This window comes from Capsicum annuum, chromosome 3 (assembly GCF_002878395.1).
Source record: "Capsicum annuum cultivar UCD-10X-F1 chromosome 3, UCD10Xv1.1, whole genome shotgun sequence".
In the NCBI taxonomy this organism is placed as follows: Eukaryota; Viridiplantae; Streptophyta; class Magnoliopsida; order Solanales; family Solanaceae; genus Capsicum; species Capsicum annuum.
This window is the reverse complement of record NC_061113.1, coordinates 217,527,004-217,554,648: the sequence shown is the minus strand read 5'-3', so window position 1 is coordinate 217,554,648 and position 27,645 is coordinate 217,527,004. Positions and strand designations below refer to the sequence as shown.

The window sequence follows — 27,645 nt, the reverse complement described above, 5'->3', positions numbered from 1 at the left end:
TTAGTAATCTTTCTTTTTTTATTTGCAATTTTCACGCAGAGAGTGACATCTTCTATTAAGACTCATCTTGATACTTCTTTAGATGGGATTATAAGCTGTATTACAGTAATTTTCACATTAGATTTTTTACTCAATAGAAACAACATCATTATATCAATAATTGTGTTGTTAATGTTATTAATTTTTTTTGATATAGTCTCTAGAATCCAAGTGTGATTCTATTGTGGAGCTTATTCAGGGATTACATAAACCATGTGATGAGCGAGGAGTGGGAATTACGAATTTCAAGGGGGTGAATGAAATAAAGGAACAAAATATGCCTATTCTTGAAGATGAAGTCAAGTTTGAAACTGGATCCCAGACTTGTGCCAAGCTTCAAAGTGGAGAAATTGATCTTTCAGCACCTCCTGATGACTTGCTTTCTAGGAAAAGAAAGCAGTGCAAAGTATCAGATAAATATTATGGTACTAGTTTTACTCTAATAACTCCAACGCCACCCGATGTTTCTGATCATATTTCTATAAAAGAAGAATTTTGTACGATTGAAGACGTGGAAAATTCTTAAGAGGATTTAAGTTTGTCTTTTATTTTTTTATGATGTTTAAAGATAGTCACTCAAGTTGTAATTGACGGTGTTTACTTTCAACTAATTTGCCACAGTTTCTGCTTATCCTTTTGTAAATTGTTGCATTATTTTTTCTTGTTTTATTTTTCTTATTAGTTTACTACTTTCTCTTTCGACTTTAGTATCAAATTTTTGATCTTGGTCTTTTTTACTTGTGAGTTTATTTTTTTAAAGTTATATAAATGTCATAATATATTCTTTTTTTTTGAGTTATCAACTTAGTTAGAGTATCTCATTAGTTAGACATAGTGAAATGGTGTAAATTGTTTTATATATATTAATTTTTTGAAAAATTTTGAACTACATTTTCCCCCAAAGGAAATAGTTATATAATACTCAATAAGTTAGATTTTGTGAAATAACATAAATTATTAGCCATTTAAGTATTTGTTAGTTTTTATAAGCCTTGTGTTATGTTTATATCTAAGTCAACAATTACTGCACATTATGCGTCTAAGTCGAGAATTGTATAATGTTCCTTTTGAAGTCCTCGATCTAATGTCTTGCCTTTAGGAAAGGAATTATATATCATTTGCCAAATAAAAACAAGCTATGCTAGTGTCAAATCTTGCCCATGAGGCACAACTTGTTCTTTTGTGATTTGAAAGTCTTGCCTCTAGGGCAAGAGTTATAGATCATCTACCAAATCATTACAGACTTAAGGCAAAGTTAACTCTTACCCATGGGGTACAACTTGTTCTTTTGTGATTTAAAAGTCTTGCCTCTAAGGCAAGAATTATAGATCTTCTGCAAAATTATTACAGACTTAAGACAAAGTCAACTCTTGTCCATGGGGCACAATTTGTTCTTTTGTGATTTAAAAGTCTTGCCTCTAGGGAAAGAGTTATAGATCATTTGTCAAATCATTACAGACTTAATGCAAAGTCAACTCTTGCCCATGAGGCACAACTTGTTCTTTTGTGATTTAAAAGTCTTGCCTCTAGGGCAAGAGCTGTAGATCATCTGCCAAATTATTACAGACTTAAGGCAAAGTCTCTTGCCTATGGGGAACAATTTGTTCTTTTGTGATTTAAAAGTCTTGCCTCTAGAGCAAGATTTATAGATCATTTTTCAAATCATTACAGACTTAAGACAAAGTCAACTCTTGCCTATGGGGCACAACTTGTTCTTTTGTGATTTAAAAGTGTTGCCTTTAGGGCAAGAGTCATAGATTATCTACCAAATCATTACATACTTAAGGCAGAGTCAAATCTTTCCCACGGGGCACAACTTGTTCTTTTGTGATTTAAAAGTCTTGCCTCTAGGGCAAGAGTTATAAATCATTTGTCAAATTATTACAGACTTAAGGCAAAGTCAACTCTTTCCCATGGGGCACAACATGTTCTTTTTTGATTTAAAAGTCTTGCCTCTAGGGAAAGAGTTATAGATCATTTGCCAAATCATTACAACCTTAATTACGGAAAAGTCAACTCTTGCCCATAGGGCACAACTTTTATTTGAGTGGAATCTGTGTTAAACATTATAAAACTAGACATCATAAGTTAGACATTATTAAATTATGTCGATACAAACTAATAATGTCTACTCTTACCCGCGTGACATAACTTATTTTATTGGGTAAAAGTTTTCCTTTTGAAGAATATTAGCTAATTTAATATAGATTAATAGTGTTAACGTTTGCCTATGAGGCACAATTTAAGATATATTATTTTATTAAAAATTAATTATTTTTTAAATGACATAATTTATTTGCACCAAGTTTAAGTTAAAAATACATTTTTGTACCAAAAAAATATTTAAAAATACATTTACCCTCCGCACAAAGTTAAAGGCAAGACAATTTCATCTCAAAGCTCGAAAGCGGCAGATTATAGTACATTTTGTACCAAAAAAATAAAGTTAGAAATATATTTACCCTTTGCAAAGCTTGAGCTTTGAATTTACGATAAATTTCATAAAGCTACAAAAAATTTTTATTTCGAAGTTTGAGCTTCAAATTTACGATAAATTTCTTTAAGCTAAAAAATTTTTTTATTTCAAAGCTTGAGCTTCGAATTTATGACACATTTCACAAAACTAAAATTTTATTTATCTCAAAGCTTAAGCTACAGATTTATGACACATTTTATAAAGCTATAAAATATTTTTATTTGGGGTTAAAATTTGAAAGCCACCCTGATTTGGGTTTATTTTCGAGATTCCCCCTTCACTGTCTTCGTTCATTAAAAAGTTGATAAAATTTGATGGTTCAGTTCATACTTTAAAACAACTACTTGGAGTCAACTTCTGCCCATGCTTCGCAAGCTTATCAGCTACACTGTTGTGTCTCCTAGATTCATGCAACATCATTAGGCTCCTCAGACTGAGGAGAAGATCCCTACAAGAGAGGGTTAAGTTATTGTTAGTTTGTGTGAGTAGATCCAAAGAGTTGATTACCTCTAGGGAATCCATGTAAATTTCCAGATAAGAGACCTGCATATTAGTAGCAATAATAAGGCCAAAGAATAAACTGGGCATTCGGCTTCTAGAGGTGAATGGACATTAATTCTAGCGCTCTAACCATTCACCCAAGATCCAAGTGAGTCACGAAACCCCCCCCCCCCCCAATACCCCCAACCTTAGTTAAGTGATTATATGAACCATCAAAATTTAGGTTTAGACCTTTATAAGGGGTTTTTCAAGTTGTGTGACGTTTTGGGCCTACATGAGGAGGGTTCGTAGCCAGGAAGATGAATTCCACAACTTGTGCAAGTGGGGTGGAAAGAGAAATATTAATTTTTGAGTTGTTGTAAAGGTTGTGGTTTCTAATGAGCCATATATTCCACATATAAAAGGGAAAGACATCTTTCCAAGCTATTAAATTATTTACTAGAGGTGCATGGATTTTGCTACACATTTATGACCAGTCTGCGCGGTCAGAGGTCGCGATTGACTGGATATGTGGGAGAAGGTGCATTTGATTTCAGAACTTTTAGACGCTAGGACATTAAAGAAAGATATGTTGCATGGTTTCAGGAGTATTGCATAGAGCTTAGTTAGACTAGGCATATTTCAGACTGGTCAATACTTGACATACAAAATGTTGTAAAACATACCAATGAGCAAGTATCTCTGGCACATTCAACATTAATCAACACTGCCCTATTATTTCATTGTAGGACTAATTCAAACAATCTTACAGAATTATGGAGTCTAATTTACAAACTGACAAATCTCCTGGAGAAAGAAATACATAATTTAGATCAACTCTAATTACATGTCATTACACGTCGATTGAATGATGATCAATCTATAAAGGAACTTTATTTTTCTATGTTCAGAAATCCTATAGCATTAAAGATGGTGAAAATATTAAAATTATTTTCACACGTTGAAGTGAATTGGGGTTAGTGAAATGAAGATGTCTCTTTATTAATCTCTAATGTTGAGCCATTATCTGTTAAGCAACTGATCCTGTCAAGAAGAGACACAGAGAACAATAAGTTCTACACTAGAATCAGATGACTAACCAGAAATATGATGCTACTAGTACGTGGCAAAGTTGAGCATTCATGACAGCTAAAAGTGGCAAAGATCAAAACTTTTTCAATAGATTAAACTACTGGAGTTTCAGAACAACAAAGAAACTAGGATATACTTATGAATTACCCCAATTGGAGTATCAAAAACATCGTTATTATTAATTTGAATGTGGCTCGCTTCCAGGCAGAAGCCGATGAAAGAGCAAAGCTCAAGTCCAACTGGATGACTATTGGTTTCTTAAAAAAATACATCCCTAATATAAACAACATATTGCATAATGAAATCTCACCATTGGATCTTGCTTGCTTGCATATAATGGCTACTTTTTGAAAAAAATCCTTGCTAGCATTTGACTTCTAAGCAATGAGCAGTTAACTTCTAAGCAAAAGGTATGGCGAATCCAATAAGTTTACTATTGGTAGCTCATGCAATCAAATAGTTATACAACAAAATTTATATTTTTTTGCAAATCGCTGTATACTACAAAGGAATGTGAAATTTTCAGTATAACAGTCCGTATGAGCCACCAGGATATTAGACTAGTGAGAATTTACTGGTCTAATATGTCAACTCTTACTTATTCAAAGAAATTAGAAACAATTGTAGGAAAAAATTCTTCTCATAATGACTTTTACTTCAACTTTACTAAACATCACCATAATTTGATGTTGTAAAGCCATTACCTTTCGTTTTCTTTTCACTTTCAATCATATTCCACCTTTATGTTTATGTTTAAAACATTCATCTAGGATCCCATTTGTTTTAATTCACGAGATCTTCTGACTTCCTCATGTTTTGACATTTTTTCTGTTTCTTTATAGTAAAAAGGATAACATCAATCTGTTCAATAGCTACTCTAGAGCATTCCTACCTCCCACGTATTTCCAAACCTATGTTGTTTTGCTCACTTAAAACTAAAATGGGCTCTAATCGAATATTTCTCTACCTTTCTAGGAAAGGGATTAAATGTTTAATCTCTTTTCTCCTCCTTATTGTTCTCCATATTCATGTGGACAAGCATATGTAATTTAAACAAAGCAACTCCAATCAGATATTCCAAGAAAAACTTTTTCATAGTCAGAATCCTCCCTTTTAGAATCCTTCAATATGCAAAACAACCTAATAAAGATCTATCCTATTGTTTCTTCTCATTCCTTGAGTAAATACAAAAAAGCTAACTATTGCAAGAGAGTTCAACATTTCTTTTTTCCTCTTCTTCACAAACAAACCAGTTTTTACTTCGGTATACATGCATATATAACATTATATCATAACAAAACTAAATGCAATAGAGCCAGTTTCAAAAGAAAAGACTATACTGCTACTAAAGCAAAACATACCATGCTTCATATTTAAAGATGGATCTTGATCATCTACATAACCAATCACCTTTGCTGGTATTCCTGTCACCATACTGTAAACCAAAAGAAAGGCATATCACAACCAGTATTCCATGTAGTATCAGAACTCCTTTATAGATAAACCAGAAGTTTGAAATATATAGTACTCAACTTGTGAAGAGGAACATCCTTCATTACAAGAGAATCTGCACTAACTATTGCATCTTTCCCTACTTTTATATTTCCAAGTATAGTTACACTACCTCCAATAAGTGCACCTTGACCTATTTTGGGATGTCTATCACCAGTTTCTTTCTCAGTTCCTACTAAGGTTACACCCTGAACAAAATATATTTAGGTGGATAAGAAATTCATATTATCTTCAAGGATTGAGGGAGTACATATGAACTTCCATATGAGAGTCAAGTTGTCTAGCTTATATAGCATATTTTGATAACAGTCCAAGTGATGGAATGAATTATTTAGGTAATAGATGCATAATGCTTCCTTCTCCTTTCACGTAGAAGGATCCCATTAGTTACCACCTCTGTACATCGCTAGAGATCACTACACAAAAACTATACTATTGTCCTTCGGTGCAGAACTTTGTGACAGGCTTCCCACCGTGCCGATGACAATATTTTCTTTTGGGTGGGTGTATAAACTGATTCTTATATATGCATTTTGGCATGAGAGAAATGCAAGACTGTTCAACAAATTGAGCCAACCAGAGAAGTTTGCAAGCAAGGTAGCTTTGTAGTTTGTGTTCAAGCTATAGAAATAATCAAACTTATTTTTGTACCACCTTGACCTTATATATTTGGCCTTCCCTAAAAAAAATTTCAATCAATGTTAACTCCTATATTAACAGCCTTTCTATCCAAGATCAAACCCCCGCAACTAATCAAATATAATTATAATCGCAATAACAAACTTCCCACAACCTGTTCGACATAATACCTCATCATCTTCAAATGCTAATTATACCACTAGTTTGAAATACTTTGGAACTAATTTCTTGTACCACCTTGACCTTATTCGTTTGGCCTTACCAAAAAATGTTGCGATCAATGTTAAATCTCATATTAACGGGCTTTCCCTCCAAGACCGACCCCCCGCAACTACTCAAACACAATTATAACTACAGTAACAAACTCTTCAAAATATGTTCGACACAATTCCTTAATGGAAATATATTACTACAACAACAGCATAGCCCAACTTCAGCTTGTGTTCACCTCCCCAAAAATCAAATCAATATGTTAATTATATAACGAGCTAAAATTTACCGCAATGCATTAATAAGCTAAAATTACCACAATGAATTTTGATGATGAAATTCATACCTGAAGAAACCTTACGGCTAAAGTCAATTCTGCGAATTTGTTAGAAAGTTGATTTTGCAAATTTGGAAGAAAGAGCGGAAGAAAGAGATTTAACAATGAATATATTGGAGTAGGGGTAATTTCGTCCAAAAAATATGAGTTAACAAGTTAAGGCTATTTTAACAAAGGCTTTTTATTTGGAGCTAAAATTTTGAAGTCACCTTAATTTGGGTCTATTTTTGGGAATAACCCTAATTCTTTCTCTATATATCCATTTTTTATTAGCTTAATCCTAAATGAGCTTTCATTTTATTGCATAGATTTATTTTTTATTTCATCAATTTGTTTATTTTTAATCAAAAGGTTAGAGTTTTTTCATTTTCGTTCTGTTTCTTGAATATTGTGTAAATATGAAGATTGATAGTGTATGCGTTGGTCTAAGTCATATAAACTAAATACTGTGTATTGAGTGATAGTGCATTAAAATTAAAAATTTAATGTGTAAGTGATTTTATAAAATTGAACTCATGAAAGTGTGGTACACGCGCGGAGCGCGTTTCCTAAACTATATATATATATATATATACATATACATATACATATACATATACATATACATATACATATACATATACATATACATATACATATATTTTGGTTGGTTTGCTCAGCCGCTACAGTTGAAGGTTGTTTTGATGCAACAACAATTTTTTGTTTTGGGGAACAACTTTTGGTTATTTTCTTGTGGGGATGGAAGAGCCGGAATTTGTGGTGGTGCAATGGTTTCTTTCTTTTTTCTGATCATTTTATCTTCCCTGCAAGAATTCCCTTGTAAGGAAGTCTAGGATAGAGTTGGAGTTCCCTTTAATATATTTAATATCAAAATCAAAAATAGATAAAATTGCTTGCCATCTAGCAAATATATTCTTAGAGGATATGTTTGCACATCTTTTTGTAAAATAGATTTTGTAGCCTTACAATCTATCCTTAATAAAAAATTTTGATTTAATAAATCAGCTTGAAATTTAGAAATACATAATAAAATTGCTAAAATTTCCTTTTTAATAGTTGAATAGTTTTGTTGAGTTTTATTCCAATGCTTAGAAGCAAATGCAACAATATATTCTTTATTATTCTTTTTTTTTTTGCATTAAAATGCCACCATAACCTATGTCTGATGCATCTATTTTGACTATTTTTAATGCATAAGGGTCAATGAGGGATAGGCCAGGGAGATCTTTTACCTTCAATTTGATTTCTTTAACAACGTTGGTGTGGACGTTAGTCCATGGAGGAGGAGGCTTTTTCAACCTGTTATGGAGAGGTTTTAACAGATTACTAAGTCCAGGAATAAAATATGCTATAGAATTAACACATCCTAAAAATCTTTAGAGTTGTATTTTATCTAGAATCTGACCAGAAAATTTATTAGTAAATTGAATGGACCATTGAATGAGAGTAATAGTATGTTGATAGATATTGTGCCCGAGGAATCTAATGTTGACTTGAAAAAGACTATACTTAGTTTTGAATAAAACTAAGCCATTTTTCCTGATGACATTGAAGAAAACTCTCAAGTTTTTAAAATGTTAGTCAATGTTAATGGAAACACTAAAGCATCATCAATATAGACTATTATGAATTTTGAAAAAGGATTCAAGATATCATTCATTATTTTCTGAAATTCTGAAGGGACATTTTTTCTAGCCAAAGGGTATTACATTCCATTCATGTTGACCAAATAGTACCATAAAGGCAGTTTCATATCGATCTCTAGGATCAATTTGAATTTGCGAGAACCCTGATTTTCGATCAAATTTTGAGAAAATTGTGGCAGCATAAAGTTGCTGGAGTAGATCCTTTTTGTTTGAAATTGAATACCTAATCCACCCAAGAGAAACATTTAAAGACTTAAAATTGATGACCAAATGAGGGACTCCTTGTTCGATTTTAGAACTTTTATTAACATAAAAAGCAACACAACTCCAGGGGGATTTACTTGGAGAGATAATCTGTTTTTTAAGAAGATCATCGATTTTCGTTTGGCAGTGGATTGTAAGTTCATGATTCATATAAATGGGTTGGGCTTGGGTGGGGATGGTTTCTTTATCAAAGTCAGGCTCATAAGGAAGTCTAAACATGTATTTTTTGCGGTTCTAGAATACCGTGGGTAAATTAGTAAATAATTATTTTTCAATTTTTGCTTCTAAGGCCTTAATCTTAGATTGAAAGAAAGATTCCAGAAGTTGTTGTTGCAGCCTTCAAAATGCTATTTCTTCTTTAAAGAAATTGATTTGAGCCTTTTTGTTTTTTTAAAAAGGACAAAAAATTTTGAATGAGAGCTTTGTCAATTGGGGGAAACATATTTTTGTCTTCAATAGTTATTCCCACTTGAGTAACCCTGAATGGGATGAGTGTTTTCAATGAAAAGAGTGCCTAGTATTACAGGACTGGTTATATAATTTACTAGGACAAAGGAGCTAGAGGATGACAAAAGCGAATTTCCTAGGGAATTATATATTTATCAAAATTTCTTTTGTTATTCTGCTGGAATTTGGGGTAAAGGGAATTATATATTTATAAATTCCCCCCAACCTTTACCCCAAATCCCAACTATAAAAGTTGGGAACTTTTGACCATTTTCTCATTTTCTCAATTCAAAAATATTTGTTTCTTTTAAAATTTTGTGCTAAGTCTAAATCAGACAAATAAATTGAAATAGTGGGTGTAAATTTCTTAAGTTACACAAATTTTTTTTCAAACAAATACACGTGTTTAAACTCTTTTCCTTTTTATTTTACTGAAGTTTTTTGAATGAAAGTCTTTAACGATCTAAATTGAGTTATTCCTTAGGCTGAATTAACTTTATTTGTTTTCTTAGTTAAATATATATTGGCTAGCACATTTTTTAATAAAAAAGTATTATATTTAAAAAATATAAACTAATATTTGATGTTATAAATTATTGTATGATCACATTAGTAAAGTTAATTTATAAATAAATATAGCATTTAAATTAAATTATTTATAAATCTAATTCAACAAAATACTTTTGTAGATGTTCCTTCAATTGGTGAAAGCTTATAAGGTTATTAAAGCTCTTTGTTTTTTGATTTTCCATTCGGTGTCTGGTACTCGCATTGGAGTCCGACTTATTCAAATTCGCGCCGCATAGGGCTCCATTCGAGGGGGAAGCGCTCCATACCAAGAATTTTTCCATATCCAGGGCTCGAACCCGAGACCTCTGGTTAAGGGAGAAACAACCCCATCCGCTGCACCACATCCTTTGGTGGCCAGATTATTAAAGCTTCAATTAGGGGTAAAAAGGCAAAATAGAATTCCTTGTGAGGATTAAAAAATTAGGTATTCTCTCTTGTTATTATTTCCACATAAAAGAACACTACAAAATTTTAAATTTAATTTTTGATTTGGGTGGATAAATAGATATTTTGTGGTGTCACTGTCGCTTTTTTTAAATGACTCATCACTTGTAGAATATTTAAAAAGCTCATATAATTAATCAAATTTATCAAAATGTTTAAGAATTTGCAAAGTCATTAAACATTTATTTAAGGATAAAATGGATCCAAAAAATTATGTGAGGACTACTAAAGTTAGAGATCCTCCCTTATATATATTAGTACTATATTAGAACTGTTAGTGGTATATATATATATATATATATATATATATATATATATATATATAGAATCGTTAGTGGAGACGATGTGAGCTACAGTTTGGGATATTTTCTGCTTGCAGGTGATGTGCTCATAGTATATTTTACTTATCTTATTTTTTGATTTATTCAGCCAACCTATGATACCTCCCGAGTACAAGTTGACCATACTCACTCCTACTGTGCCCTTTCGGTGCAGATCCTAGTAGAGCACCTCCTGTGGTGGTTGATTTCGTGTGGAAATTCCATACTTTGAGGTGCTGATTTTCTCCAGAGTTGAAGGTTGATTCAGACCTCGTCTATCCTTATTTGTCCTTATTTTGGTTATCAGAGATAAATGTGTATTTTTAATTTTCGGATATTGTATTAGATGTTTTTACATTATAACATCAGTTTTTGGAGACTTATGAGATTTCTTTCGTATTTTCGTTTAATTATATTTCTTGTTTGACTTGACTTTATTTTAGAAGTCTCACCCTGGTGTATTTTATTGTCAATTTTGTGTTTTCTTTGTCTGTTTGGATGATTGACTTATTTATCAAGGTTGAGCCACGATAAGTGTCATCATGACCTATTTTTGGATCATGATAGTTCTTGTTTATGTGTCACGCCTTTGAGCTGCTTCCCCTGATTGTGCCATGTATCTCATGGGATTTTACCCTATATATATATACACACATGTCCGATTATATGTTGCCTTGAATTCTCGTGGAACATGGCATAAGGAATTTACTATGCGTTTTATTTGGAACCATTTAACTTACCGCAATTGGATAGTCTTTTATCCATGTTTAGTAGACCCCTCACTGGCCTTGACAGTCCATCAAATTCTTGAATCTCATTCTGTAGATTATGGCTCGAGAACGCAAGCTCATTTACCAGGCTTCTCTAAAACATCTAGGATAGACCAATTGATGCTAATCATATTCCCTCTTCTCCTGCTCCACATTTAACATCTCTAGCACTTCCATCACTATTGAGCTTACAGGAAGAAGCAAAAGGTTTATTCCAGAATTTTTTTGGGAAAAGGCATCATTTCCACCCCATACTATACAAGAAAAGTCTAAGCCACACCTAAATTTTATAAGTGACCTATTGCACACCTTAACTCTATAAAAGTGATATTATTACCTCCCCGCGACCCCCATTCTAAGGCGTGTGTGTTACACTTATTTTAGGCGCGTCCAGCCTATTAAATAACAAAAGTAAATGGCTAAAAACATTAAGGGAAAAGGCATCGTTTCCACCCCAAACTATAGTCGAAAAGTCGAATCCACATCTAAACTATATAAGTGACTTATTACACACCTTAACTACAAAAAATGATACTTTTTACTGACGTGGTGCTGACGTGGCAGCGCGTGTAAAGCACTACACCACATGCAAGTGGTGGTAGCCTGACAGGGTGTAAATAGTTTCACTTTTTTATAGTTTAGGTGTGTAATAGGTCACTAGTATAGTTTAGGTGTGGCTTCGACTTTTCGGGTATAGTTTGGGGTGGAAACGATGCCTTTTCTCAATTTTTTTTTGTAGATCTTAAAGACCATATACATGTATGTCAAAGCTGGGAAGATATGCTTTCTATTGCCATATCTGCTCATGCATCTATCTTTCCACAATTCCCAAATAATCACTACAAGTATAATCATCACAATCACATGATTGCAAGGATTATGATCCCACCAGGATGTAATAGTAGGACAAAGGGACACAAAAGATTGTATTGCAACACCAAACAAATTACCGAAGGGACAGTTACAGAAAGAGCCTATGTTTCAACAAAATGAAAATGTCCCTAGCCTACCTCGCTTTTCTTTTATCTTTGTTTCTTTTTAGGCTCTTTTTATTTCTTTTCTCTCTCTAACTTCTATTTCTCTCTTCTATCCCTAGTCGCCAGTCTCTACTTCTCAATGTCTTGTTTCTTCTTCTTTTTTTTCCCCTTTTTTCCTTTTCAGTTTTTCTCTTTTTTTTTTCTTTCTCATTTTTTTTCATTTTGATTGTATTTTATATTTTATATTTTTTGTATTTTCAAAAAATATGGTTACGCCAAGTACAAGTCATGAATGATGACAAAAACATCATAACAGATCATTCTATTTGTATTCACCATCCTTTTTTTAAAAAAAAAAAAATTTCTAACTTTTTAATTTTTTTCTATTTTTGTCTTCTTTCCTTTCTCTCTTCTATCTAAAACTTTTATTTCTCTTTCTTCTTCTTTTTTCCTTTTCTATTTTTTTTTTGTTTTTTGTATTTTTTTATTTCTCTTTTTTTTGTGTTTTTTCCTTTTTTTTTCTTTTTGGTCTTTTCTATTTTTTAATTATTTTTGTCTTTTTTTTGTTTTTTGTTTTTTTTTTCATTTCTTTCTTTTTGTATGTTTTCTTTCTCATTTTTTTTGTTTATTTTATATTTTTGAAAAATATGACTACGTTGAGCATAAGTCATGGAGATAATAAAAATACCTCAATCACTTATTACATTTATATTTGCACCATCATTTATATTTTTGTATTCGTTGCTACAATTATATTTATATTTGTATGTTATAGTTCATGCTTCTATTTGTATTTTATATTTTATAGTTCGCATTTTTATATGTATTTTACAGTTCACACTTGTATTCGTATTTTATATATGGTTCACACCATCATTTATATTTTACACAATTTACACTTGTATTTTAACGAACTGATTTGTATTTGAATTTTATTATTTACTACATGTTGTACTTGTATTTTATTATTTCATTTTATTTGTATTTGTATCAATATTATATTTTCGTCCATGCACTTGTATTTTTAAAGAATCATTTTGTATTTGTAAGTTGACCGCATATTGTATTTGTATTTGTAATTTCACTTATTTGTGTTTAAATTTGTAGTTGACAACATGATTTGTATTTTTAAAAAATTAAAAAAGAACTATCATTTTTCTTTCTATTAATACTTGTATTTATATTCATTGATACGAATTGTATTTTATTGATAGAAAATGAACAACACAAACATATGATAACACAAATACAAATGCTATATTTGCATAAATTGATATAAATTTATACAACTTGAACTATATGCACACAAATTTTACTTGTCTATATCCCAAGACACATGATAAATTTGACATACAAATATTAACAATACATTTGCATTGAATAACATATTGCATATTTATATATTATTGACTCAGGCAAATACAGTTAATTCATATACTTGTCTAAATACAAATATAAATGATAAATTATATATTTACGGCTAAACTATTCAAATAAAAATAATAAACTTCTTTGAAATATATAGTGGGGAAAAATGTGTGAAAAATATTTATACTTTGGCAAAATTTGCAGTTACGCATCCTGAATTTTGCGGGGGTTCTATGACCCCCTAAACTATTTTTTACCGTATTTAACTAGCATCTATTTGACACTTGAACCACTGCATGTATTTCATGCACATTGAGCGCATAAGAAAAAAATATTTGAAAAGGAGCAAATATATTCCAGTTAAATACGGTAAAAAATAGTCTAAGGGGGTCATAGAACCCCCAAAGAGTTCAGGACGTGTAACTACAAATTTCGCCTAAGTACATATATTTTCGCACATTTTTCCTATATAGTATGATACAAATAAATATACAATACAAAAAATATATAAAATATAAAAGACAATAACAACAACAACAAATGAGGAAAAAAAAAAAGAAAATATGAAAAAAATGGAAAAAATGACAAAAAAATAAATGAAACAAGAACGGTAACAAAAGAATATACAAAAAATTTGCAAAGAGAAAGAAATAAAAAAAGATAAAAGACAAAAAACAACAAAGAAAAAAAGAAAATATATAAAAACGAGAACAAAATGAAAAGAAAAAAAGAAAGAAAAAAATGAACAAAATGGAAAAGAAAAAAAAAGGAAAAAGAAAAAAGAAAGAGAAAATGAAATAAAAGGGAAAGAAATAAAGAAGAAAAAAATTGTAAAAGAAAAAAAGAAGAAAAAAAGGAACAGAAGTTAGAGAAAGAGAAACAATAAAGGAAAGGGACTATGGATTGTATTTAATTGGCAAGATATAATATGAATTGTAATTAATTGCAACTTAAACTAAATATGATAATTAAGAGCTTATGTTCTCAAACCATGTAGTTATTCCGTTATTGAAATAATTTCTGACTATTGTAGCTAGAATACAATTGAAAAACACATGGGAAATATCTTCAGGGTTGTGGGATCCTACAAGGACCAGTAACTTCAAATCTACAAATGATATCAACAATGGAGATTTTCTTGTAGAGATCACTCTCTGTGCTAAGAAAGACATTTTAAGAGGAATAACTTTATGCCATAATTTAGAAGCTAAGTGTCTCTTCGATCTTGGAGTTATCTCAAAGATTTCGCTTTATGCATAGCTAAGTTGTACAAGTAGCATCCATGCAGCAAGTCTTATACAAATGACAAGCACAACCTACTTTCAAACCTTCGTCACTACCAAAATTTTGTATAGAACCTTTGTCACTACCTGGTACAATAAAAACAACGAAAGGACGAAACACACCCTAAGACAGTTCACAAATCACAAGATCCGAGGACCCATTGGAGACCAACTCTCGAATTCAACAAATAAAATAAGAATACAAGATACAAGAGTGTATTTTAACACCAAAATGGTTACAAAATGTGATGAACAAGATGAACAACAATAATACAAGTTTTGGATTCAACGAAGGGCTCAAAACAGTCCACTACACAACACATACACGAATTGCAAAAAAGTAAATGATAGATAGTGAGACCAAGATTATTACAAGATTAAGAACCAAGTATATTTCAACATTAATCCCTAATGAATGTAATAATCAAAACCATACTCTTACGGTGACCATCAAGGGAATCAACTCACCTCAAGATCCACCGTTTTCAAGCAAAGAACAATGTTAGCTTTTCCAAGCCATATACTAAAACTACACTAAGTTGGTCTACTCTCAAGAGAGAGGATTTTAAGTATTTCAATATTTCATCTTTCATAAACTAAAGAGAAAAGACCTAAAATGTACTACTTATAGTATATTACAAAAGTAGACAAAAAGACCACATTACCCTTAATGACCAAGGGTGGCCTTGGTATGTTGGAAGACAATATGAATTGTCCAAAATGCCCTTAAGGTTAAGTGACCAAAATGCCTTAGTAAAGGGAACCAAAACCGTAAACCAACAAAGGTGGTCCAAACCGAGATTCCTTAAGTCTTCAAGTCTCCAAGCAATTTTCCATGCTCGGGTTTGATCAATGGTAGGCTCAAAACGTCCCCTCCAAGTATGATCCCATACCCTCCATGCGACCAAAGCTTGATTCTTCACATAGTGACTTTGAATGATGTCGTCAAAAGCTAAGACGGCCATTATTCTTGTATCATCCTCCTCTTCTTGAAAAGGATTCGACCTCGAATCCAAACCTTGCAAAATCGAAGAGAGGGCAAACAAATACAAACTCCACATGGAATAAGGGTTAGGGTTAGCACAACAAATCATCTCAACATGCCAAGTTGCACATCTTTGCAATATAACCAAGGATCCTTTAAATTAAATATAAAAATTTCAATAAAAGGTGCACAAAGGATTTGGTTACGGGAATCACCAAGAGATAAAGAACCTACATAGGTCCTAATGGCATCAAATCATCTACAAGGTAGAACTTCTTTCATCTTATGAGCCATAAGACACCGTTGCTTCTTTATCTTGTCAAAAGACCACACTAAGGGAGGGGGGTGTTTCGATTGGTTCTAAAGTCCATAAAATCTATATAGCATTATCACACACACACATGTATATACCAACAAACTTCCTACCTCGACATAAAAAAAATCCAAAACTAGCATGGACATCATCATAGGCAAAGAGGTAGTATAGGAAAGAATCACATGCAAAGAAATTCACGGGTGAAAAATAAGTATTTAAACCATACAGATTCTTTACTTCAAACAACTAGACAACTTGGCATCCACAAGTTGGAATTCATGCAATTTAGGCACAAGTATGTCAAATAAGGATGCACATTTAGGAACATTACCCTAAGGAGTCAATGACACATTTGTCCTCGGGTTTTCAAGAAGGATTACACATTCCTTATCCATAAGAGTACTCTCGTCTTTCAAAAAGAGATTTTCATCTTTAGGAGGAATGTTGTCACACCATAGTGGGTTAGCATATCGGCTATAGCTTCCAAGGCAAGCTATACCTTCATTTTCACCACTACGCTCATTAGGAGTGTTTATATCATCTTCAAATAAGACATTATAACTAAAGAGAGCATGATCTATTTCACAGAAAGATTCAGAACAAACACATTCAGCACTCTCTAAAAGCTCAATATCACGTTTTAAAGAGATTTCAAGTACAAGATTATCCCAAGAATAGCTCTCGGGTTCACTCCCCTTTTGTTGACCAACTTTTTCAAATACTTCACTCACTTAATTTCGATTAATCATATAACACACATACTCAAGTGGTGGACAATTTTCACAAATAGGTTGATCAACACCAATTACACAAGACAATGTACTTCCATTCAACATAAAGGCTCCAACACTAGGTGGACATAAATCGATCTTACAAGAAGAGTTAATTTGGTCATCTATAGGATCAACTAGTGTATCCACACTCACAACATGTACATCATTAACAAAAGGCAAAGAATCATTAGACTCACAAGTAAGTCATCTACTACTCACACTTAATGGGATACTAGCCACACAATTATCATTCACATGAGCAAAAGTTTAAGAGTTAGCTATTTTACCTTGAAGTTCTTGAGTCAAATCTTCTTTTTCGTGTTGTGACGGTCCTTCATAAGCTTGGGCAACAACTTTACTTTGGCATTGATCTTCATCACTTGCCATGTCGGTACCTACACAAATGTCCTTAGAAATAGGAGGGCAAACAATGTTAGCTCAGTTTAGTGGAACCCCCTCGCTTCGCTCCACATAACCTCTCCTTTTTTCTCTCTCAGATTACCACCTTGCACACCCTTACTCCTCTCAATATTTTTTCTCTCATAAGTATTTAGATTGGAGTAAGCATTCACTTCTCTTTGCAGCTCGAGAAGCATGTATGTTATGAGGTGATTTTCACACCGGTATCTTACAATATTAGGCCAATTTTGCAAATTTGGAACTCTATGTTGTGCAAACCAATCGATGCCTAAGCATACATGACCTTTTGTTAATGGAAGAATATCACACCATACCTCCTCATGGTACTCATATTGGGAGAAGAAAACTTTGACCCTCTCGGTAACCTTAAACCCGTCCAAAAAGTATGGAACAAGTAAAGGCTCACAAAACAACCCCAAGTAGTCAACCATGGATAGAACTATGTGGTTTCTATAGTACCTATCATTTAACACAATGAGGTACCCTGGTATCCCATAAATGGTCACCTTTCTGGAGCGTATACTTCTTCTTGGATCAACATTGTAAAGGACATGAGTACTCCTTAATTTTGGAGATGCATACCCTCTTCTTCTTATTGAACAACCTCTACTAGAGCTAGTATAACCATTCACACTATATCGATCTTGATAAGAAGTACTACAAGGTGGAGAATATGAATCTTTACACTCCTCACATGTACTCTCATCATATCTTTCATAAGCTTTGCAAACGAAAGAATTATACCTAACACCAAATCTAGGCTTGGAGTGAGAAGTGTAGGACTCCTCATATGCCCCAACGTCATCATAAGATTCATCACAAGGTCCTACATCATCTCCAAAGTCACCATAAGCACTAGGCACTCCATTCACCTAATTTTCTCCCTCAAAACAATAACTTTCAAATCTGTCCAAGTTTCGATCATGGCTATTTTCATAGCCTCTACAATCTCCCTCAACTTCATAGCCATGAAACCCCTCACTACAACCATAGTCTCCCATGTTGTAGTCACAATAATCCCTGACTATCAAAGACATATTCCCCTTATATCACCTTTTGAACCTACAAAATAAACAAACAAGATTAATAGTAAAAGCTCCTCACCAACACTCGTATTAACTCACTTTTGTGATCCTCACAATTAGAGCGACAAATATTGAAAGTTTCTTATACTTTGGTAGTCAATAAGATGTCAATTCTACTTGGCGGCCGAAATGAATTCTTGCTTGATTGACTCAAGAAACAAAATAAAATTTACTTACGAACTTGAAACAAAGAAGTTACTACGAGTTAAAAATGAGAAAAGCCCACAAATAACGAAGACACGAAGAAACGGATTCAATAATTAATCTACAACTAAGTAGGTGATTACTAGTTGTTAATTAATTCTAGAATCAAGACATGAAACTAATGAAAAAATAAGATGAAACTAAGAATCTAAAATTTTGAGCTTGAAAATATTGTGTGAACAGTAGCAGTGATGATGTGGCAGCCACGTATTGGTTCAGTTTTATCAAGTGGTTATTCTCAAAGGTTCAAGTCTTGGTCAAAAATTAATTTAGATTGGTGGAATTTATTTTAGGAGGGAAAATAAGTCTTGTAGCCTTTTTCAATTTTCAAGACTTGCCTTTTTCTTGTACTTCTCCTTAAAACATGGACCCTTATTTCATGAAAAGTGGTTGAGATGTGATGTAAAGTGTTTTGGTGGTTGGGGGTCTTTCAAGACTAACAATTCTTCACCTTTTCCCCTTCACCTTTATAGATCTAGCATTCACTTTATTTTTGCTCTGGAAGGTGTCAAAAATTCTATGAATTTTCAAAATAATATGTATGTACTACAAATTTTGATAAATGCTTCAATGTGGAACATACCTGTTGAATGGTTTTATAGAAAACCATTCCAAACTTGTATATAAGACCTGTACCGCACAGAAAAGATAGCATAAGTTCAGTAAAAGAAACATAAAGGAATACTTCATGTTTATTTTCAGGCAACACACGAAACAAACATTACACGTAAAATATTCAACTATGGCTAGGACTGTCTGATGATATGTCAGAAGTCTATAAATCAAAATGCGTCTGCCATTTGCTTACTATGCCATTAATTAGTACTATTACTAGTGAGAACCTTTAAGGATTTGTTTCATACACAAAGAAGATTACTAACTCGCTACGCATAGCATTCATATTAACTAGACATTATAGAAAGAGGAAGAATCTTATTATTACCATAAAAACACCCATATGATGAAACACATTGGTTTTGATTGTTCTAGGATGAAGTGAATTTGCTGTTATATTCACTCCTTCTTCCTATTGAAATAAAGGCACTCAATTAAATCAGCGATTTCTCGATGAATAAAATAGAATACACAAATATTAACTCCACGAAATATGTGTATTTGTCACGAGGAAAGGAGGTATGTTATGACTACACAAGAACTACCAAAACAAAATTATTAGAACAAAAAGCATCACGTAAAGATTAATTTTTACAAAAACACCTTTAAGCATCTTGTGAGCCCATAAGCATGTGGTAGAGTTGTAACCCAAATTTTGTTGATCCAGCCCAGAAAGTTTCATGGTGTGACCCATGTTGGTGATTTTCAATGGGGTCTGTGGTGGTAGCATAGGGATCAGGCCGACAGGCCCAATATGGACCTTTATGTTTTTGGGCCTAGGACTTATTTTTACGTACATATTATTTAAGTGCATTTATTGGGTTGTTTTGGGTATTCAGAAAATTCAGCCTTCTCCACATTGTACTCTCTCTCCATTATAGTGAAATCTTCTTTGCCTCTGCCCATGGTTTTTCCTGCAAGGGTTTCTACGTAAATGTGCGTGTTCTTGTTTACTTTCTACTTGTGGTTTGCTTTATTTTTGATTTATTCCTAACAAACTGGTATCAAAGCATGTTCGATTATTTTCTTAGAGATGGAAACCATGAAGTATGATATTCAATTATTGGATCACAACACTAGATTTTTGTTATGGCAGGTTAAGATACGGGCTATACTCATGCAGATGGATTCGGATGATGCTCTATTAGGGTTTTAGAAGATGCCCTTATCGTGGATGAATAAGGACAAATGACATAAGAATTAAAAGGCTCTATCTCAGATCCACCTTCATTTATCTAATCAGATTCTACAGGATGTTTTAAAGGAGACCACAACCACTGCCTTATGGTTAAAACTGGAATTATTGTGTATGATGAAGATCCTAAAAAGTAAGTTGCATCTCAAGAAATGACTTTATTCCTATCGCATGTATGAGGGTGAATCCTTGAAGGATCACCTATCTGTATTTAAGAAAATCATCTCTGATTTAGAGACTTTTGAGGTTAAGTATGATGAGAAAGATTTAGGGTTGATTTTGTTGTGTTCTCTATCTGCATCATACATAACTTTTAGGAATACAATTTTATATAGTTGTGATACCCTGTCGATTGATGAAGTCTATGATGCATTGTTCTCTAAGGATAAGATGAAACATCTTGTGAATAGGTCGGAGACTCAAGGAGATAGTGTCATTATTTGAGGAGGAAAGACTCGTGAGAGGAATTCTAGGGTGATGACAGGATTAGGTCAAAATTCAGAAATAGAAACAAAACTTATAATTATTGTAAGAAGAAGGGCCATATCAAATCCGAGTGTTGGAAGTTACAGAATAGAGAGAAAAGAGAAGCTCCAAACCAAAGGGAAACCAACTAGAGAAGTCCAGTGAAGCCAGTTTTGTTGAAGATGGCAGTAGTGATGGAGAACTCTTGGTAGTTTTTTATGGTAACTCCAAGCCTTGTGAGGATTGGATTCTTGATTCATCTTGTATGTTTCATATGTGTCATAATCGGGATTGGTTTATAACATATGAAACAGTCTCTAAAGGTGCTGTGTTGATGGTAAATAACACACCTTATAAGATAGCTGGTATTGGAACAATCAAGATTAAGATGTTTGATGGGGTTGTGAGGACACTTGGTGTTATATGGTATGTCCCAGACCCAAAGAAAAATCTTATTTCCTTGAGTACCCTTGATTCAAATGGTTGTAGGTACACTGGAGAAGGTGGAGTCCTGAAGGTTACTAAAGGTGCTCTTGTTGTAATGAAAGGACAGAGAAGGTTTGCAAATTTATATGTCCTGCAAGGCTCTACTATTATAGGTGATGCAGTTATTTCTACCTTTTCTCTATTAGAAAGTGATATTGCTAAACTTTGGCATATACGCTTAGGGCATATGAGTGAAAATGACATGTCTGAACTAAGCAGGAGAGGACTTCTTGATGAATAGAGTATAACCAAATTGGAGTTCTATGAGCATTGCATTTTTGGGAAGCAGAAGAGAGTCAGATTCACTAAAGGCATCCACTTAACTAAGGGCACACTTGATTAAATTTATTCTGATCTCTGGGGTCCTGCTAGAGTACCTTCTAGAGGAGGCGCTAATTACTTATCGACTATTATTGATGACTATTCTAGAAAAGTTTGGGTGTTCTTTCTGAAGTAAAAGAATGATGTGTTGCCTACTTTCAAGGAGTGCAAGACTATGATTGAAACGAAGAAGAGGAAGCAAGTAAAACATCTTCAGACCAATAATGGTTTAGAGTTCTGTTCTAATGAATTTAATGCTCAGTGCAAGTCCAAAGGAATTATGAGGCACTTGACAGCTCGTCATACTCCGCAGCAGAATGGTGTGGTTGAACGAATAAATAAGACGATAATGGAGAAGGTGCATTGTATGCTCTTTAATGATGGTTTACCCAAGTCTTTTTGGGCTGAAGCTTCTTCCACAACTTGGCTTTTTATTAACCGCTCTCCCTCAATCGCAATTGATAAAAGACTCTACAAGATGTATGGTCTGGTACTCCTGCTAGTTATTATGATTTTAGGATATTTTCATGTCCTGTGTATGATCATATTGATAATGAAAAGTTGAAACCTAGATCTGTCAAGTGCTTATTTATGGGTTATAAGCTTGGTGTTAAAGCTTATAAAATTTGGTGTCCAGAAAGCAGAAAGGTTAAAATTAGCAGGGATGTTGTGTTTGATGAATCTGCCATACTTCGGATCCATCCGAATCTAGTGCTTTTCCTCCAGGTGAGCTTAGTGACATGAATCAGCAAAAGTCAAGCACCCATGTCGAATTACAGATTGGAGCAGAGTCTACACTAGTGCCTACTTCTCAGTTTAGCCCGGAGATATAGAGTGATACTATTTCTCCTTCACCATCAATGATGCCACAATATTTTATTGCTAAAGATAGGACTAGAAGAGATATTATACCTTCTCAGAAGTATGCTGAAGCTGATTTGGTTTCTTATGCATTGAATGTAGCAGAAGGTATTGATTTTGGTAAAGAACCTTTTTCTTACTCAAAGGCAGTTAGTTGTGATGATTTCGACCGATGTATGATTGTTATGCAGGAGAAAATAGAATCACTTCATAAGAATGACATATGGGATTTGGTGAGATTACCTAAAGATAAGAAAGCTATCCATTACAAGTGGGTATTCAAAAAAAAAGAAGGAACATCGAGAGTTAAAAATGCTAGGTACAAAGCAAGACTAGTTGCTAAAGGTTACAGTCAGGTTCCAGGTGTTGACTTTACAGATATGTTTTCTCCAGTTGTAAAGCATAGTTCAATTCGATACTTGCTTGGCATTGTGGCCATACATGATCTTGATCTTGAGCAGTTGGATATCAGAACTACATTCTTACATGGAGGACTTGAAGAGGATATCTATATGCAGCAACCAGATGGTTTTGTAGTCTAAGGAAATGAGGACTATGTATACTTGCTGAAAAAGTCTCTTTATGACTTAAAACAGTTTTTCAGGTAGTGGTATAAGAGGTTTGACTCTTTTATGACTTCTCATATGTTTTGGAGGAGTAGTTATGATAGTTATGTCTACTTCAAGGAGGTAAGTGATAGTTCATTTGTGTATCTTCTCTTGTATGTTGTTGATATGTTGATTACAACAAAGGATATGAGAGAGATAATAAAAGTCAAATCCCAGCTCAACAAGAAGTTTGAGATGAAAGATCTAGAGGAAGCAAAGAAGATTCTTGGCTTGTAAATTATGAGGAATAGAGAGAAGTGTAATTTATACTTGAATCAGAAAAGGTATATTGAGAAAGTGCTTCACAAGTTCAATATGTAAAATACCAAACCTATAAGTACTCCATTGGCATCTCACTTCAAACTCTCGACCACTTTATCTCCAAAGACAGATAATGAGCATGATTATATGTCTCGATTTCTATACTCTAGTGCCATCGGGTCTCTTATATATGCTATGGTCTATTCCCGACTAGATTTATCTTATGTCGTCAGTGCAGTTAGTAGATACATGGCAAATCCTGGCAAAGAATATTGGAAAGCATTTCAGTGGATTTTTAGATACTTGCATGGATCTGCTGATGTTTGTTTGCAGTTTGGGTAAAGTAGAGATGGAGTAATCGGGTATGTTGATTCTGATTTTGTAGGAGATCATAATAAAAGGAGGTCCCTTACAGACTATGTTTTCACCATTGGTGGTTGTGCTATTAGATGAAAAGCTACCTTACAGACTACGACTGCTTTGTCAACTATTGAGGCAGAGTATATGGCTATTATAGAGGCTTTTAAGGAAGTTATTTGGTTGAAGGGTCTATTCGGTAAACTTTGCAAAGACTTACAGTTTACTACGATTTTTTTCGATAGTCAGAGTGCTTTCTTCCTTATGAAAGATCAGATGTTTCATGAGAGGACAAAACACATCGATGTTTGGTATCATTTTGAGCATGAAATTATTGCTCGTGGTGATATTATGGTGAGCAAGATTATTACTCATGATAATACTATTGATATGATGACCAAGACACTACCAAGTGCCAAGTTTGAGCATTATTTGGACTTGGTTAGTGTTAGCTGTTAAGATGTGCCCTTAGGGGATTTTGTGGAAGAGGTGGAGAGTATATCTTGAAATGAATTTGAGTTCTAAATTAGTATTCGTGTCAAGGTAGAGATTGTTAGAGTTGTGACCCAAATTTTGTTGATTCAGTCAAGAAAGTTTTGCTGTGCGACCCATGTTGGTGATTTTCAATAGGGCCTATGGTGGTAGCATAGGGATCCGACCGATAGGCCCGATATAGACCTTTATATTTTTGGGCCTAGGACTTATTTGTATGCATATATTATATAAGCGCATTTAGTGGGTTGTTTTGGGTATTCAAAAAAGTTAGCCTTCTCCACATTGTACTCTCTCTCCATTATAGTGAAAACTCCTTTGCCTCTACCCATGTTTTTTCCTACAAATGTTTCCAGATAAATCCGTGCATTCTTATTTTCTTTCTACTTGTGGTTTGCTTTATTTCTACCCAATTCCTAACAGTGTGCAGTATGTTGGCCAGCTTTGATTGGGCGTATGCACCAAATTTGTGGTAGCTGCAGATAAAATAGCAAACAACATAGACAATGAAAAATCAATTTTCTAGGAAGAAAACTCATTTTCATTTTGTAAATCTAATCATGGTTATGCTGCTTGAAGTGAAAAAGACCACATCAAATCGTCAATTTTGAGCATGTAAAGCTTGTCATCTTGATTAATTCAATAGTAGCAATGAGCAACTATCGATATTGAAGGAAACCAAAAAAGATTATTGATCAATTAAATGACATGATTGGCACGAACACCTTATATTAAGATAATTCTAGAAATTCAACATAAAAAAATTAATTAGATTACTTTTTGGGATCATTAAATTTGTCAAAGCAAATTCCCTCGCGATATCCCACTGTCCAATAAGCCTCTGAAGAAACATTGACAATCCTTCGATCTCTCTTTGTTTTAAGTGTTGGCTCCTTCATCATTTCCAACAACAAATTTATCAACAGGAAATGACCTACAAATACAGAAAAAAAGAATAATTATGGCCAAGATAAACTAACAGGAACTACGAAGTGAACGTTGCTCTTGATTGTTTACAATAGAAGTATCGGCCGACAACTATCATCTACCTACAATGTACTACCAACTCGAGTAAGGACAAAGTAAGTGGATATGAATTGTGCCTTACCAGAGTGTTTTCTGAATCACACTTTATATCCATTGTTTCAATGTTACATGTACAAGTTAATTCACTTGGGAATGGTAAGGGTACAAACCCAACAGGGTAGCAGTGGAAAATATCCAAATAAACTTTCCCTTTCAATTTGAACCAAGAGGAGATAAACAAATCCAAGAAAAATAAAAAATATGTTGGCAAATAAATCAACCACACAAGTACGATAAGACAAAAATAAATCAATCACAGAGAACACCAAATTTATGTGGAAAACCCTTCAATGTGAAGAGTAAAAACCTATGGGACCAAAACCTCCACTACAATCAACAAGAGTTACAATATTTTCCTCCAAAATGGCCACCAAATAAGTGCCAAAAAATAAGCAACAACACAATAAAATACCACCTAAACAAGAGAATAAAAAGGAGCACAAACACTAAAAACTCAGCTACTATTCGAGAATGAAGAACAGGGGATACAGGCCACCAAATCCACCTCTATTAGTTCTTAATCAATATTAAAATGAGAGGAATAAGCTGTCCAAAAATCAGCTCAATCTGACAAGAAACGAAGTGGAAATCGCAATTTGAAGTTGCCAGTTGTGGCTGAAATTTAGGGTGTGAAAATCTGCACTATTTTTCTCTCTTTGGCTGCTAAAAACTCTTTTTTGTCATAGTGAATAAAACCTAAAAAAGATCAATATATATGTCCCATAGTAATGGGCCTATGGGCAAAAGTGGGTTGGTCCAAATTGGACTTTATTTATCCACATAGGAAGGAAAAAGATCCAATAACCCAACAATTCTCCCTCTCCCGACTATGTGGAGGAGATCACCATCCCGACGATCATGCAACAATCTTGAAACTCTCCTCTTCGAAAAGCTTTAGTCATCATGTCAGAACCATTATCATCAGTATGAATCTTCTCAAGTTCAAGCAACTTAGAATCTAACACATCCCGAAACCAATGATATCTCCCATCAATGTGCTTAGACCGACCATGAAATGTAGAATTCTTGACAAGATGTATGACACTTTGACTATTGCAATAAAACACATACCTCTCTTGAGAAATACCAAGTTCCCCCAAGAATCTCTTCTTCCAAAGCAATTCTTTACAAGCTTCAACAATATTAATAAGCTCAGCTTCTTTAGTAGATAGAGCAACATATTTTTACAACCTAGATTGCTAAGACACAGCCCCCCCTGCAATAGTAACCAAATACCCTGAAGTAGACTTGCGAGTATCGATATCACCATCCATATCTAAATTAGTATAACCACAAAGAATAGTCTTCCTTGTACCAAAATACAAAATCAGACTAAAAGTGACACAAAGATATCTCATAATCCACTTCACAACATTCCAATGTTCTCTTCTCAGATTAGAAAGAAAATGGCTAACAATACAAATAGCATGAGCAATATCCGGTCTTGTACAAATCATTGCATACATCAAGCTACCAACGATTGAAGCATAAGGAACTTTCTTCATATCTTCCTTCTTATCATCAATGGAAGGACACTGCTTCGTGCATAATTTAAAGTACATTGTTAAAGGTGTACTGACAACCTTAGCCTTATGCATGTTGAAACTTTGAAGTACTTTCTAAATGTACTTCTTTTATGATAACCACAACTTCTTGGCCTTTTTGTCATAGACAATCTGGATGCCAAGAATCTTCCTTACTGTTCCTAAGTCTTTCATAGAAAATGACTTACTCAACTCTTACTTCAACTTTTGAATCCTGCAAGCATTATGACCAACAACAAGTATGTCATCAACATAAAGCAACACAATAATAAAGTCACCATCAGAGAATTTCTGCATAAAAACACAATGGTCTGAAGTAGTCTTCTTAAAGCCCTACAGACTCATAAAGGAACCAAACTTCCTGTACCACTGCCTAGGAGCTTGTTTCAAACCATACAAGCTCTTCTTTAATTTGCAACATAATTCTCTTTTCCCTTGACTTCAAAACCTTTGGGTTGCTCCATATAAATTTTTTCATCTAAGTCACCATGGAGAAAAACAGTTTTAGCATTTATTTGCTCAATCTTTAAATCTAGATTAGCAGCTAAGCCTAGAACCACACAAATGGATGACATCTTCATAACTGGAGATAATATCTCATCAAAATCAACTCTTTTTTTTGGTTAAATCCCTTCACAACCAATCTAACCTTGTACCATGGAATTGGGTTACCATCTTCCACCTGTTTTTCAAAGTT

At 33.5% G+C, this 27,645-nt stretch overlaps 1 pseudogene; it reads right to left on the bottom strand.

Annotated features, from left to right (window-relative positions):
- Positions 1 to 4,025: 4,025 nt before the first annotated feature.
- Positions 4,026 to 27,645, bottom strand: part of LOC107865083 — a 61,535-nt pseudogene continuing 37,915 nt past the window's right edge.